We start from the raw sequence: 12,492 nt of genomic DNA, 5'->3' as shown, positions 1-12,492 counted from the left end.
CTCCGTGCCTTTCTCCTCCAGGTCAGCCAAAACGAGCAGATAAGGAGCATCAGGCCAGCTTCTCTGGGTACATATGATGTCTAAACTCCACCCAACTTAACTGTCCCACCTCTCAGGAGTTAGGGCCCTTTGAAAGACATTTCTTTGCTAAAAATTTTGCAACAAGGCTCTGCTAAAAATTTTCAGCCAAACCAACAGGGTTCAGATATTTCTTCTTTCTCTGGGCTCTTTAAACCCCTTAGAACAGGATAAACGCTCCATGAAGCAAGGTTTCCAGCAGCAAAAGTCTCTGGGGGCTGGCACAGGTTTATACAGAAGACAATGCTTCTGTGTCCATGGATTTTCCAGCCTTGAAGAGGAGTTTCCAAAGCCTAATGTTATTTTCCAGCCATCATCCTAAGAAAAGTTCTCCCCTTAGATTAGCAACACATAAACGTAGTAGGTAGGAAATATGCTTGAAAGCCTGAATTTAATTACCTTGGAAAGAGACATTTATTCAACTAATGCCTTTGAGGAATTCACGGTCCAGTGGGAAACCACACACAAATGAACAACTAAAAGTGAACAATTAATATCATGGGATTATGCACAAAGTGCATGACTGATGATTGCAAACAACCTCATGAGAAATAAAATCATACTAACGCCTAACTGTTCATGAGTGTCTGCTGCACACTGGGCACCGTCCTAAGGGCTTCACATTTATCACCTAACTTATCTCACCCCTATGATTTCTTGAGAGGTACTATTATTCTTCTCATTTTCCAGATCATGCAACTGAGGCACACAGGTGTCAAGTAACTTGCCTAAGGTCATAGAGCCGGTAGAGGCAGATCTGGGAATTAAACCCAGACAATCTGACTCCAGGGTCTATATACTCAGTCGCTCTGCTTTTTATAATGGTGACACACAAAATAACCAAAGTGGCTGCACAGGGGCTTCTCTAGTAAGCTTGACAATTTAAAATATATGTCTAACTCTGCAGAGTGAACTCTCACGGTCTATTGAATGTACAAAGTGAAGAGTCTGTTAAACGCCCAATGCAAACTGTGCATCCCCCCGTCCTCCTCTGGAGTCTCTGGACAGCCATCCTGCCCTCACTTGTGATGGGTGATTTTCATCTATTGTCCGTAGTCCTTGTAGCTCCGTGAACACATGGGGCTGCCCATCCTCTTGTTAAACTCCTATTCATCCTTTGAGTCTCAGTATAAGTGCCGCTTCTTTGGAGCCCCTCCTGACCTGCTCAGATAAACTTAAGCTCTCTGGATATAGAATCCCGGCTCACCTGTTTTCCAGTGATAACCTTGGCCCCTTCCCATTAGGGGACACAATCCACATCTATCATGAAGGACATGGAATACAGGGAATGAGAACTTTGAATCTAAGTCACCTGACAGTGCCAACCTTTAACACAATGGCACTGGTAGAATGAGAGTGAGAGATATTTCAGGAAAAGAGAGACAGGATATAATGGCAAGAGAAAGAGAGGACCTCATTCCATCCAGACTGTACCACGCTTTCAAGTGCCCTTCTAAGGTTCATTGCTCTAAGTGACAATCACTGTTTATCTAGGACCAGAATCCTCTCCAGATATCAATCCACAGAGTAACTGTTTCTCACCTTCCATTCTCATTTTTCCTACAGAAATGAAAATCACATTTTCTATTTACCTCCCTGAGTTTCATTCAACAAACGTGTTTTAAGCACCTATGATGTGCCAGGCATTGTGATAGGCAGTGGGGTCCAACGTTGAAGAAGACCTGGTCCCTGTCCAAGGAGCTTAGAGGCCAGTGTGGGAGAGTCACAAAGAAACAGACAACGTCTGACTGCAGCAATAGGTGACAGGGAAGCTTGGACAGGCTTCCTGGGCTGGGTTTTCTGGGAAGAGTCTGTCTTAGCCAGAAGGTAAAGGCATCCCAGCAGAGGGAATGAAGGGAGCAAAGGCAAGGAGGCCTGAAACAGTGTGACACATAGAGAGGATGACAGAGTGGAAGCCCAGGCAGGGCTGTCAGGAAATGAAGCTGGAGAGAGAGGCAGGGACCTGACCACGGAAGGCTGTGTTGGTTAAAGTTCTCTTGGTTGCAAGGAACTGAGGCTCCACTCACAGAATCTCAAAGAAAGGGGGAATTTTTGCAAGCAAAGTGGAGTAACTCGTGAAGTCCCACGTGAGGGAGACAGGAGAGCCTCAGAAAGGGGAGGAAGGAGAGGAGCAGGACAGGAGAACCAGGCAGACCCTCACTCTGCTCTCCTCCAGAATGATCTTCATCTGGAAATTGCTGGACAACCCTGCAGAGAGGGAAGAGAGTGCCACTCCCCCACCCCCCGCCCCCATTAGGGATTGACCTCACGATGCAGCCCCTTCAGCAAACCAAGCTTATACAGCTGGTTGGGGATGAGCCCCACATGGTTCTATCTGACCATCTTGCAGTTAATAACCTTTTGAAGCTCCTTGAAACATCAAGTTGTCCTGAATGCCAACAAATGCATGTCCACAAGTTCCCAAGTTTGGAAACCCAAATGCAGACTGAATAGTAGTCTTGCAGCTCTGCAGTCTCCTGCTGTTTTGCTTAGAGGCTTTACCCAAGAAAATCAATGCCTGTCTCTCTAAGACTCCCTTCACTTCTCTTGGCCTCAATGGCTACACTATGTTACTTGTTTACAGGCCATTAGCTGTTGAAAACTGGTCAGACTGTCAGGGAGGCCAAAGTGCTGCTTCTGGGGTCCACTTCATTTTCAGTATGAAGGCTGATTGAGGAGAGACGCCCTCTAAATAACCATCCACATGGAAAAGAAGGAAGGTTGAAAGACCACAATTTCAACGCAGGCTTTGCTCTTTTTCTTTTCTTTCTTCTTTTCTTTTTTTTTTTTTAATGTCCTGTAATTGAAAACTACTGAGCTTTACTTTATCCCTGCCATCCCTCTTACACCAACTGGGCCTGTAGGCTATAAGCTGCCCAAGTAAGCAAATATTATACTCGGCTTGGCAGCTGAGACTTTCCTATAAAAAATACAATTCCAGCTGAATAGCTCCTTTCTGTAGTTCCTCTAATTTCACGCTTGGTTGAGGTGAGCAGGGTGTATCCAGGTTAATGACAAACTGGAACCTGGGTTCTCGACAAAGAGCCTTTACATGGCTGCCCAGGGCACAGAAACCAGGAGGGTCTGGAAGCCATGGAAACTGTGCAAACACCAAAACAAGACCCAAAATCAACTTAATTGTTGTTGGTCTGACATCGCCAAGGCATCTGTAAACCTGGATCCTGATATTATGATACAGATTTTTTTCAATTATCGTGATACTTTGCAAGTTCCCCTTGAAATTATAGCGAAAAGGAGGTTCTTTCCAACCTCAAAAGGGGGTCGTGTGGCATTTTGAAGCCAAAGAGGGAACATGGACAAATCGAAGGTTACAAACCACTGTGGTAATGCCTGTCTAAGATATGCACCAAGTAAAATAAATGAGCAGACGCAGTTTTCAAAAGGGCAAAGTGGCGGTATAACTTGGTTTTCTCCTAAGAAAATAGTGTCATTGAACTGGGGGACAACTGCAGTGTGGAACAGGCTCTGGGAGATCTTTCCATCTCCTATGATCTAAATGCGAGGCCTGAAACACCCACATGCCCGTTTCTACATAAAGAGAGGGGGCATTCTCCTGAAGTGGAAAATCAGCCCTTTCATCCTGACAGTTAGCGAAGATCTCTGTTAACAAAATACCGGTGGAGCCATGGCAGCCTCAGAGGGGAGTCACCCACGTGGGCAGCAGCCAAGACTGTCCTGGCAGGACCACGGGCTTGTTCATGAGCGGATCTGGGGCATCCCTTAGAGACGCCCCCCCCCCTCAGCAAAATACTTGGTCCTGCATTATGCCAGTGAGAACCAGCCAATACCACTGACTAATTATTGTTTGTATGACTTTGTTTGCACCCACAGGCTAAGGAGCGCAAGGGAAATCCTGGTGACAATAGTAAAACCAATCACAGACATCGGTTATGAGGTCCCAGTGTGCCATGAACTATGCAACAGCTTTATAGTCACATGTCACTGAATACACACAACACTTACGGTGTTGAATAAATGTGCATTTCAAAACCATTCTTCTTCCCTACTTCTTTTGGGAAAGACTGGTCTTGAATGACAATCAACCATAACTGGGAGTTGGCCATGTGTTGAACATATTTTCCTAATTCCTTACATCCTCAGGTAGTATTCCGTTTTCCAAGTGAGGACAGTGAGACTCAGAGAGATTAAGGAGTTGGCCAAGGTCACACAGCAGACGGGCAGGAGAGAGGGCTTTTGGTGCTCTCTTCATTGAGGAACGGCCACCTCGCCTCCTCTGCTTTTTCCTCCCTCTTCTCACCCGAGTCACTGGCTGCTTTATCCTCAGCCAGGTTTCCTTCTTCCCCCAGCTCTCATCTTTTCTGCTCTATGAATTTTGTGCCTGTATTTTCGCTCTGTTTCTATCTTCTACTCTGCAGCACGGAATCCAAGATCTGGGAAGGCTAGCAAGTTTCTTGGAAGTTCTCAGTTGCCGTTTGCACTTCTCTGGGCAGCTGAGGGGTAAAAAGGAAGGAGTCCCAAGATGGAATCTCCCCCAACCTTTCTATTTTGAAGAAAAGGTATTTGGTTAATGAATTGTTTTGACTTTCAAGGGAGTCTGAACATTTGCAAAAATGAAGCATTCTGGAAACAAGTTGCTCCGAGAAATTTCCTTCAACCAAACTTTAACTGTGTCTCAAGACAATTTCCTTGAGTGCAAGCCAGTTCAGGACTGTCAGGCTTCCCCTCCAGCCCCAGACACCGTGGTAAAAACCTCTCTCATAGCCCCTTCCTTTCACAGAGCATGACGGGGTAGCGCTGTGGGGAACTGGCACTGCTGGAGCACCCTGGTGACCTTGCACGCCTCCACATTGGCCACGTGGGCAGCTGCAGTCTGACCCGAGTGTTGTTGGACCGCCCCAAGATCATCCCAGAAACAGGGCAAGGCAGGCAGTTTGCGAGGAGCTGTCACAAGGCCACTTTCATCCACCGCTCCATCTTGTATCTTGTAGGAGGCGTCCACAAAACATTGTTTTCAGCCTCCGTGGTTTCAGTGACGCCTAGGACTTTCCACCTGGCGCCTCCTCAGGGTTCAGCTGCAGCCTATAAAATGAATTTGCTGCCCTCTGGAATTGGGGCCCTGCCGTGCACACTGCCTGTCATGTGGCCCCTGCGTTTTGGTGTTGTCCTGTGGGACAAGGGAGCTGACTATATAGGAAGCTGTCTTAATCCACTTGGGTCTGTTGTGTCCTTACCTGCAAAACCTATTGCCGAGTGGCAAGCTCACTAGCCATGGCACTAAGCCCTGTTGCCTAGGAACCGCCTGGCCCCTTGACAGCAGCTGTTTTTTCCAGATGCCCTAGGAAGCCCTCCCTACCACATCATCCCCCAAGAGGTTTCTGGATGCCCCTGATCCTGCACATCCACAACAATGCCAAGTCCTACCCCAGTCACCTGCCCTAGCTGCAAATGATCTGCCAGTGGTTGGGGAACCTTTTCTTACTAAGGAGCAGAGGGCAGAATGAAGAATTCTCTCTTCAGATCTATGAATGTTTGCAATGACACTGCCTTCACCACACTGGGTGGGGGTGGTGGGGGGGTATGGGGCCCAGGGAGGTGGGAGTGCTCTGAAAGCCTTTGGGCAGGGATGGTGCACAGGTTTTGCCTGAGCAGATCAGGTGGTAGTGACTTCCTGAAGAACCATATGAAGAAGGATTCTGAGGCCAAGGCCCTTAAAGAAAGAGATGCTAGGGGGTCAGCCCAGTGGCATAGTGGTTAAGTTCAAGTACTCTGCTTCATTGGCCGGGGTTCTCAGGTTTGGATCCCGGGTGCTGACCTAGCACCCCTCACTGTGGCAGCGTCCCACATAAAATAGAGGAAGATTGGCACAGATGTTAGCTCAGCCACAGTCTTCCTCAAGCAAAAAGAGGAAGATTGGCAACAGATGTTAGCTCAGGGCCAATCTTCTTCACACACAAAAAAGAGATGCTAAAATCCATTAGTGATGTCTGCCATGGCAGAGGTATGGGGCAGTGTCAGGTCTTACAGTCGGTATTTACCCACCTCTATGGTTTTAAGGAGCAAGTCTACCTCTTGAAAGCACATTTGGGGAATAAAAAGGGAGCTTTCTTAGCTTTTCCTCCTGAATATGGTATTGCTTATAAGTTCTCTTATGTAAATCTCATTTTCTGGAAAAAATTAGGAATGGAGAAAATTAGTTTTGCTTTGGTTTGACTCCTTTTCTAAGGAGGTTTCTAAATAAATCACCTGGAAACATTCTGGTTATGGATGTTTCTAAACCAAGAGGTCTTTGTAATGTGTTGCTTTTGGTTTCCAGGTCCAGAAGTCTCCGCAGTCAAGTTCTCGCTGTGAGCTAGGCACTGCTGGCAGCTGCCCTGCGTTTGCAGGAGGGGTAATGAGGAGAGAGAGCGTTGAGAAACTGGCTTCCTGAGCGGCTTTCCTGTGCTTGGCACTATGTTTGAGGGACTTCATTGGGATAATAGATGTGAAGACCCCATTTTTTTAGAGGGGAAATTAGAGACTCGGAGGTTATGTAACTTGTCCCAGGGTTTAAACCCAAGTGCGTCTCAGAAAAAAATTATTTGAGTAAATCCAACATAATTTAAGTAAATGCAATAAAACAATGCACCAATATTTTGCGAAAAACAACAATTATTTAAGGTTTGCTCCTCATAGAAGAAAACAGAAAGCCAATAAGCTAAAAACTCATGGAACAAAATAAAGTGAAGCTATGAAGAAAGTTTAAATATACAAATTCTGAAAAACAGGGAGTGAAGATGAAACAAGGATGTCTAAAATGTGAAGTCGGAAATGTAGAATTATTTCAAGAAATGCTATTTTAGAACTTTCAAGTATATATAGAAACTTTCCAATGAAGGTAAGAACAACTTTCCCAGAAGAACAAAGATCTCCTGTGCTCCTCCCTCACTGAAGAGCACATTAGGTCTTCCTTGATTTTGGAAACAGATCAGCCACCAGCAGGTAGGGAAGTAGCAGGTATTTCCTGTTAATCAGAGACCTCTTTTGTTACTTTTCCTGCATGTGAGGAGCCACTGTAAGTCCCCTCCTCAACTTATTCAGGCAGAAGCTTGTCTGCAGAACCTGCCAGAATAGGCTTCACCTTCTCTTCCCCAAAAAACAGCTTATGTTTTCATTGATTTTCTCTTTTTTCTGTTTTACATTTTAGTTATTTCTGCTCTTATCTCTATCATTCCCTTTGTTCTGCTTACTTTGGGTTTACCTTACCCTTCTTTGTGTAGTTTCTTAACGTGAAAGCCGAGGTCACTGAATTGAGAGCTTTGTTCTTTTCTCATACAGAAATTTAGCACAATGAATTTCCCTCTAAGCATTCTTCAGTTGCATCCCGCATATTTCGGTATGTTGTGTTTTCATTTTCATTCAGTTCGAAATACTTTTTACCCTAATATTTTTAAATAGACTTTACTTTTTAGAGCAATTTTAGATTCACAGCAAAACTGAGCAGAAAGTACAGAGATTTCCTACATAACCCCTGGCCCCACACATGCACAGCCTCTGCCACTGTCAACGTCCTGCACCAGAGCGGTACATTTATTACAATAGATGAGCCTACCTTGAAATCTGATTATTACCCAAAGCTCACAGTTTACCTTAGGATTCACCCTTAGTATTGTACATTCTATGGGTTTTGACAAATATGTGATGACGTGTATTCTTCATTATGGTATCAGATAGTTCCCCCTAAAATAAATAAATAGTTTGACCCCAAAATGCTCTGTGCTCTGCCTCTTCATCTCTCCCTCCTGCCTAGTCCCTGGAAACCACAGATGCTTTTACTGTCCCCATAGTTGGACTCATACAGTATGTATGACTTTCAGATTGGCTTCTTTCACCAAGTAATATGCATTTAAGTTTCCATCATGTCTTTTCATGGCTTGATAGCCCATTTCTTTTCAATGCTGAGTAATATTCCACTGTCTGCATGTACCACAGTTTCTTTATCCATTCACCTACTGAAGGGCATCTTGGTTGCCTCCAAGTTTTGGCCATTATGAAAAAGGCTTCTATAAACGTGCTTGTGCAGGTTTTTGTGTGATTGCTAGCTTTAAACTCAGTTGGGTAAATACCAAGGAGCATGATTGCTGGATTGTATGCTAAGGATATGTTTAGTTTTGTAAGAAACTGCCAAACTGTCTTCCAAGGTGGCTGTACCACTTGCTTTTCTACTGGCAATGAATGAGAGTTCCTGTTGCTCCACATCCTCACCAGGCAAAATATATTTTAATTTTCCATTGACTCTTTGGTTATTTAGAAGTATGTTCTAGAAGTGAAACAGTTTTCAAATATTTGGGGATTTCCCAGATGTCTTTCTTCTATTGGCTTCTAATTTAATTTCACTTTGGTTAGTTAATATACTTTGTATGATTTCAATCCTTTTAAATTCATTGAGATTTGTATTATGGCCCAGAATATGGTCTATCTTGGTAAATGTTATTGGCACTTGAAAAAAAAGTGTATTCTCCTGTTGTTGGGTGGAATGTTCTATAAATGTCAATTAGGTCAATTTGGCTGGCAGTGTTACCACCAAGTCTTCTGTCCCCTGACTGATTTTCTGTTTACTTGTTCTATCAATTATGGAGAGAGGAGTTTTGAAATTAATTATAATTGGAGCTTTATCTATTTCTCCCTTCATTCTATCAGGTTCTGCTCCATTTAGTTTGAAGCACTGTTATTAGGTGTATAAACTTTTAGAATTGTTATGTTCTCCTGATGAATTGATCTCTTAATCATTATGAAATGAACCTCTTTATCCCTGGTAATATTCTTTTCTCTGAAATCTATTTTTTCTGATATCAATGTAGTCACTGAAGCTTTATTTATTTATTTTTTTGGTATGGCATATATTTTCCTATCTTTTTACTTTTAACTTATTTGAGTCTTCATATTTAAAGTGGGTTTCTTGTATGCAACATTTCATGTAGGCAAGGTCTCATTATTTGTACCTAATCTGTCAATCTTACCTTTTAATTATGGTGTCTAGACCATTTACGTTTAATGTGATTACTTATATAGCTGGGTTTAAATCTACCATCTTGGTATTTGTTTTCTATTGTTATATCTATTCTTTGTTCTTCTCTCCCTTTTTCTGTCTTCTTTTGGATTAATCAGATATTTCATTATCTTCTATTTGTCTCCTTTGTTGGCTTATTAGCTATACTTTTTAAAAAGTGATTGCTTTAGGTTCAATAGTATACATCTATAACTTATCACAGTCTATCTTCAAGTAATATTGTATTACTTCACATATAGTATAAGAACCTTAACAACAGTATACTTCTATATACCCTCTTCCAGTCTTTGTATTATCTATTTTACTTCCACACTTGTTTTATAACCCTCTGTATATTATTTTTTGCTTTAAAGTGACTTAAAAAGTAAGAAGTAATTTTTTCTGTTATCATCTGGTATTGATTTCCTTCTGCCTGGAGGACTTGCTTTAATGTATCTGTTAGTCATGAATACTTTTGGCTCTTGTATGTCTTTGCCTTTGTTTTTGAAAGATATTTTCACTGGGTATAGAATTGCAAGTTGACAGGATTTTTTTTCTTTTCAGTACTTTAAAGATGTTATTCCACTCTCTTCTGGAATATCAATATAGTTATAATAATATTTAAATATCATTGTTTACTAATTCTATCGTGTTAATTCTGGGTCATTTTTAATTTACTATATTTTCTTCTCATTTGAGTTGTTTTTCTGCTTCTTTTGCATACCTGATAATTGGATCCCACACATTGTGAATTTTACCTTGTTTGGCACTAGATATTCTTGTGTATTTAAATATATATACATATTTGGGCTTTGTTCTGGGTCACAGTTAAGTTACTCGAAAACAATTTGAGCCTTTGAGGTCTTACTTTTAAGCTTTAAGGGAGAATCAAAGCAACTTTGGGTTTAGGGCTGAGTTTTAACACTGTAATGAGGCAAAAACACCTTTCTGAGACCTCTACCTAATGCCTCAAATTTTACGATATATGTCCACTATGCCTGGTGGAAATGAACTATTCTCAACCCCGTTTAATATCGGCAGATTGTTCTGCCTGTATCTTTTGGGTGACTCTTTTCTCAGCCTCTGATATGTTTCTCACGTGTTTATACTTTATAATACTCAGCTTAGGGACCTAGGGATGGCCCATTTGACATCCCCAGAGCTCTCCTGCAGTATTCTGCCCCCCAAACTGTAGTTACCTGGGACTCGCCAAACTCCCAACTGTCTCTTCAACTCAGAGACTCTAGGCTCCGCCTGGGTTGCCCCTTCCTGCACCGAGTCATGGACACTCTCTAGCAGTAAGCTGGGGCAACAGTTTGTTTTCCTCTTTCTCAGGGATAGTGCTGGCTATTTTTCAATGCTGGAAACTTTGGTTTTTCCTCTATTTTTATAAGTTGTTTAAAGGGGGAGAATAAATCTGGTATCTGTTACTTCATCTTGGCCAGAAGCATAATTTTGTCTTTAATTTTAAAGAGCAAAGGAAGTCCACTTTTTATATCAAAAGGTTACAAAGTTTTTTTTTGGGGGGGGGTTGTATTGGTTGGCCCAAATAACTTATGACTAAAGATGTCTACTTCTTATGACATTTCCTAAGGTTTTTCAACATCTTCAGGAAAACAAACCAACCTCTTCTAAAGAGTAAAAGAGAATCCTCTTGGGGTAGAAAGAATCCAAGAAGAGTCATGCATCAACTGATATAAAACTTAAACAACAACCTTAAGGACAAACTCAAGGCTATATCTAAGATAATAAAGTTCTTCAGGATTTGTGTGAAAGAAAGCTGCTTACCAGGGTTTGATCTTTGAGCATTCTTCAGAGAATGAGCGAATTCAAAGCAGGGAATGGACAAAATCAGAATGATTGTGATGTCCTAGGCAGGAAGCAAATGTCTCATTTGGGAGGTGATTTGAGGCACTGTTTTCAAGAGTCTGGATATTAGAACTCAGTGTCTACCAATTACATATATTATCCTTTATAATCAGAGTGAGAGAAGAGAGAGAAGGGAAAACGCAAAATAGAAATGAGTGACTAAAGAGATTCCCTCCTAATGGGGTAGTCATGGCAGAGACCGTTTGTTGTCTAACCCAATATCCATTTGAAACTGACTTCTCATGTGCCATCTCCCACTACAGAAGCTGAAAAGTGAGATACTCGCTTTCTCAACACGCATTACATGTGGGGAGGCAATGTTCTGGCCAATGAGGTGAATGGGGAAGTCTGCCAGAGGGCCTCTGGGAAGATTCCCTTTGCTGTCAAAAGGAGAAAAGTCCTAATTAGTACTGCCTTCCCTCCATTTTTACCTCCTTACCTTAAACTTGGATAATATGACTGGTACTGTGGGAGCCATCTTGAAGCTAAACAATATATGAAAATCCAGTACCGGAAGGATGGAAAAGAAATAAAAAGAGCCTAGGTCCTTCTTGGTGTTTTGAACAGGTAGAACCAATGCCAACAACTGACTTACTCTGGACTTCTTGCTATAGGGGAGGAGTAACCCCTATCTTTTAGGTCATTACTTGTTGGTTTTTCTTAAATTTGAAGGCTAATTCCATTCTTTCTTGATACAGAAGCAGAAAGTAAATTGGCAGGGCTGCACTTTGTTCGTCTGAATGTTGAAAACAAATTCGTCCAGTAATAATGATCAAATACACTGGGAACAAGATAGGAAAGGTGGCTAATATCCATGACCCATTCCAGATTATTATTTGCCATTTGTTTTACATGTTTGTACCCAGGAAAAGTCTTTAAACTGGTGGGAAACTATTCACTGACTATAATATCAGGAACCAGATTACTTTGCAAATTTTTCCAAATGACACAGATAAAAGAGAAGTTTGGGTAAAGCAATGAGATCTGAGGAGAAAAGAAAAAAGAATTGGTGTCCTTACTTTCCAAAGGTAAGGGAAACAGAGAAGCTGAGTAACGTACCTCCTCAGACACTGATTCAGGAATCTTCAGATGGGATTCTGAGCAAATTCTCGATCCACTTTAATTTTCTCCTCCTCATCCTTCAACTTGCCATGGGGAACTGAGTGTGAAAAATAAGTTCTTCTTTTGTTTAAACTATTCACCATTTATGATCACAGAGCCCAATAGTGAGCAGGCTATCATCTTTGCTGTAACTTTTGCTTGATTCAACACTCAACTTTTCATACATGTGCAGGGAATCTTCACATCTTCACAATTTATAATTCTCATGAAAAGCAACATTGGCCAGCTTGAGCATAACGAATCATCGTAACCTCCAAGGAGCTGAGAAGCTAAGAGATGAACTGAATCCCCTATGTCTCTGAGGCAGAAAGAGTTATGGGGAGACTGAGAGACAGAGCCTTCCTTCTACTGCTTTCACCGTACACTAACAACCCAGCTGCTTCCATACAACCAGTCTTCAGAGCAGAGATTGCCGG

General features: G+C 42.1%; 1 protein-coding gene across 1 annotated transcript in view; it reads left to right on the top strand.

The window, feature by feature from the left end:
* The window catches only part of VIT (vitrin), a 114,162-nt gene extending 106,356 nt beyond the window's left edge, over positions 1 to 7,806 (top strand). The window contains exon 16 of the mRNA XM_005600060.4: positions 6,374 to 7,806. The gene's annotated coding sequence lies outside the window, so the exon portion shown is untranslated. The remainder of the gene's footprint in view (positions 1 to 6,373) is intronic.
* Positions 7,807 to 12,492: the final 4,686 nt, after the last annotated feature.

Source organism: Equus caballus, chromosome 15, assembly GCF_041296265.1.
Source record: "Equus caballus isolate H_3958 breed thoroughbred chromosome 15, TB-T2T, whole genome shotgun sequence".
Classification (NCBI taxonomy): domain Eukaryota; kingdom Metazoa; phylum Chordata; class Mammalia; order Perissodactyla; family Equidae; genus Equus; species Equus caballus.
Note: the sequence above shows the minus strand (reverse complement) of the source record. Positions and strands in the feature narration are given on the sequence as shown.